This window comes from Limulus polyphemus, unplaced genomic scaffold (assembly GCF_000517525.1).
Source record: "Limulus polyphemus unplaced genomic scaffold, Limulus_polyphemus-2.1.2 Scaffold2348, whole genome shotgun sequence".
Lineage (NCBI taxonomy): Eukaryota > Metazoa > Arthropoda > Merostomata > Xiphosura > Limulidae > Limulus > Limulus polyphemus.
The window spans coordinates 1-3,612 of NW_013667958.1; the positions used below are offsets into that span (position 1 = coordinate 1).

At 33.8% G+C, this 3,612-nt stretch overlaps 1 protein-coding gene across 5 annotated transcripts in view; it reads left to right on the forward strand.

Annotated features, from left to right (window-relative positions):
* The first annotated feature begins 684 nt into the window (after nt 1–684).
* The window catches only part of LOC106466699 (protein KIAA0556-like), a 132,316-nt gene continuing 129,388 nt past the window's right edge, over nt 685–3,612 (forward strand). For 4 of the 5 annotated variants that reach the window (XM_022394771.1, XM_013926995.2, XM_022394772.1 and 1 more), the window contains exon 1: nt 702–899. The gene's annotated coding sequence lies outside the window, so the exon portion shown is untranslated. Of the gene's footprint in view, nt 900–3,612 lie in introns of all 5 variants that reach the window. The other variant, XM_022394773.1, reaches the window with a different exon arrangement.

Sequence of the window (3,612 nt, forward strand, 5' to 3'; positions counted from 1 at the left end):
ACGTCCCGTAAAATTAAGAGACTTTATTGAATAGTAATTTTGTGTGTGTAATTCTGTACATTTAATTAAGTTATTGTTAATTGTTATTGGTTTATTGTAAGTGGCTATTGTTCGGGACGAACAATACAAAGGAGGGGGGCAGTGTTGCGTCAGCGAGTTCACGTGACTAGTATCACGCCACTCCTTCTCTCGAACCTTCGGGAATTGTCAGGAGATTACTAGATATAGGGTAGTCTGGTATATATAAGATGGTGAGTAATTGAACTGCAGTCAGAAAGTATTGTTGAAGTTAACGTTCGTTGTTATCGCATTTGTTATAGAGCGACTGTCGAAAATAAGTGTATCGGTAAAGTTATATTCGGAAAGAATAAACCAGTTTTATTTAAGAAAGGACTTGTGTCGCTAAAGCTTCGTCGGAACGAATTTACGGAAAATCAATTAACGAACGGAGACGTAACAATACTTTATTTCTGTATATTTCAGTACAATAATTTGTTTCCATGGATTACAGACTTCCATCACAAATCACGATGAGATTTGCAAGGCGTAAGGCGAAAGACTTCCAAAATGTCATCTATAATTGTGTTTCTACAACAAGCAATTGCCGTCCATTCAACTTAGTTTCATTCAAAATTTTTAATTTAGTATATGAAGTCACCAGAGGGCGTTCGTCGGTTCATGTTTTGTTTACAATAATTCCGAGAAGTTATTGAATTTGAAGAAGGCTAATATACATATTTTTGTAACAACTTGTGGCATTTTTATATACAGTATTCTAACGATGTAGTAGGCATTCTTGTTTTTCATGTATATTGTTAGTTTAATTTTTAGTGTTGCACTGTAAATTATTGCGCATATGTATCGGATGATGTTTCTAATCTAAGTTAGTCTAGACTACGGTATGTATTACAATTTGTATTATTATTAGTCTTATATTTAGATCGTAATGCAGTGTTTTCCAAACTGTGACCCCCCCTCCCCTCAAATAACGACAAAAGAAACAAAAAATTTGGAGACAATAGTAATTTAATAAAACTATCACTTTGATGTAATTTGTAAAGGGAGTGTGTGCAACATAAATTTTGCTGTATCAGGGGGGCGCCGCTATTTAAAGTTCGTAAAATACTGCCGTAACGTATTATTATAATATTTATAATTCAATAAAAAGTAACTGTTTGATGAGTCTTGGTGTAACGAATTGTTTGAAATTAACTGTTGGTCAATTATGCCAGCTCAGTGCATGAATGTTTGACACATACTGTGTTACAACCTAAGGTATTATTACCATTAATTTGTTATAGACAAATTATGTGTATTTTGTTTTTGTTTGTTTTTGAATTTTGCGCAAACCTACACAAGGGCTATCTGCGCAAGCCATCCTTAATTTAGCAGTGTAAGATTAAAGGGAAGGCAGCTAGTCATCACCACCCACTGCCAACTTTTGGGCTACTCTTTTACCAATGAATAGTGGGATTGACCGTCACATTATAATGCCACCACGGCTGAAAGGGCGAGCATGTTTGGTGGGACGGGGATGCAAACCCACAGATTGCAAGTCGAGCAATATAACTACTTGGCCATGTTGGGCCAGTTATGTGTATTATACATTTATTATACTTAACAATAAGTTAACAGTGTTGGCAATAGGCTACTGGTATTTACTAATGAGTATTTATTTCCATTCTACAAATACAGTGGTTAAGACTAGTGTTGGACTTAAGCATTCACAGTTTGTTAGGTGTGATGGGTGCAATGAGTGGGTTGTGTTTGGGAACTTTAGACAGGTACATACGTTTAACTGTAAAGAAGCTAGTGGTGAAGATGTGCAATTTGTATGTAGCGTTTGTAGGTTGGAGGCTATCCTAATTAAAGTAGAGGCAATAAATAAAGAGAAAGGTAAACTGTGGGATATGGCAGCAGGATTTCAAGAGGAGCTTAAACTTTTACATGGAACTTCTCTCATGACACTATTAAGGTTATTCTCATTCAAATTATATTTGTAATTTAAGATACGATAATTCACACACATTATCTTGCATTTATTATAATTTAAACCTCTCTGCCATTTATTTCCCCAACCCACTAAATGACCTAAATCCTTTTGTAAAGCAACAGCATTCTCTTCACAGTTAGTAACACCCAAGATCTTAATATCATTAGCAAATTTAAGTTATTTATTGGTACCTGCCCACTATTCAAGGACTTACAAAAAATAGTAACAAGTGTCTTACATATCCAATCTTTAACTTCCTTCAAAACCCTTGGGGAAATATTATCTGGCCCAGGGCATAATTATTTTTAAACTTCCCAATTTTTTCTTAACAATCTCAGTAATGCAGTCATCTAGTTCGATCTTGTTTCCATCTATCAACTGTTCAAGATGAGGAATACTGCCTTAATCTTCATTAGTAAAAATTAAGAAAAAACAGAATTTAATAACCTAGCCATCTCATAGTCATCAGATACAAGTCTTTCTATATCATCCCTCAAGGGTCCTACTCCAATCCTAACATTTTGTTTACCCTTAATGAACTTAAAGAAATCCTTACTGTTAATTTTTACATTTTAAGCTAATCTTTTTTCATACACCCTTTTTGATGCCATAATTTTCTGTTTGACCAACTTTCTTGGTCTTTTATAATCTTTTTGCCTTACAAGTCAATATAAATTTCTTAAACTTGTAATGCTTTTCTTTAATCTTATCTCTTATGCCCTTTGTTAGCCAACCTGGTTTTTTACTTGCAGCCACCCTTTTCTTTCTATAAGGAATATGTTTATCTTGAATATTTAAGAATTTATTCTTAAATATTTTCCACATTTTATCAGTGTTTCCAAATACTTCAGTTGCCCAGTTCACAACAGATAATTCTTGTTGCATCCCTTCAAAATTTGCTTTTTCAAAACTTGTAACCAAAATATCATTATTTCTGATCTTCACATGCAGCAAAATGTCAAACCTAATACAGCAATAATGTATTACATCCAGATGTTCCCCAATTTCCACCCTCTCAACAAATTCTGTATTAGAAGTTAACAATAAATCTAAACTAGTATTGTTTCTAGTAGGTTCCTTGACTAACTGGTGAAGAATGCCATCCTGAACAGTTTCCAAAAACCTTTCTCCCTTATGGTTTAACTCTTAGAATTTCCCAATCTATCTGCCTGAAATTGAAATCACTTATAATTATAATTTCTTTAACAGCTGAAATCTTGACCTCAATGTAAAGTTTCTCACTAATTTCATCAGTACCATCTGGTGGATTGTAACAAATTCCCACTAAAAGCCTTTTCCCTTTATATCTGCTAATAGAAACCCAAATGGTCTTGATCTCCTTGCTGTTATCTTTGATATCCTCAACTTCAACAGGATGTTACTCACATTTTACATTTTAAGCCCCTCCTCCCTCTCTTTTTAGTACCTTATCCCTATTATTGCATATCTGCTTGTTTGTTAATTTCCAGTAAAAATTCTTTCCGAGAAACTTCAGTGATACAAGTCCCTTCTTGATTAAAACTAGTTTATTCTTTCTTGATACAACTTTTTGTAATACACAGAATTTCCACAGTCCTTTAAACTTAACAACCCTTATAACACACGCTATAAATCACAGT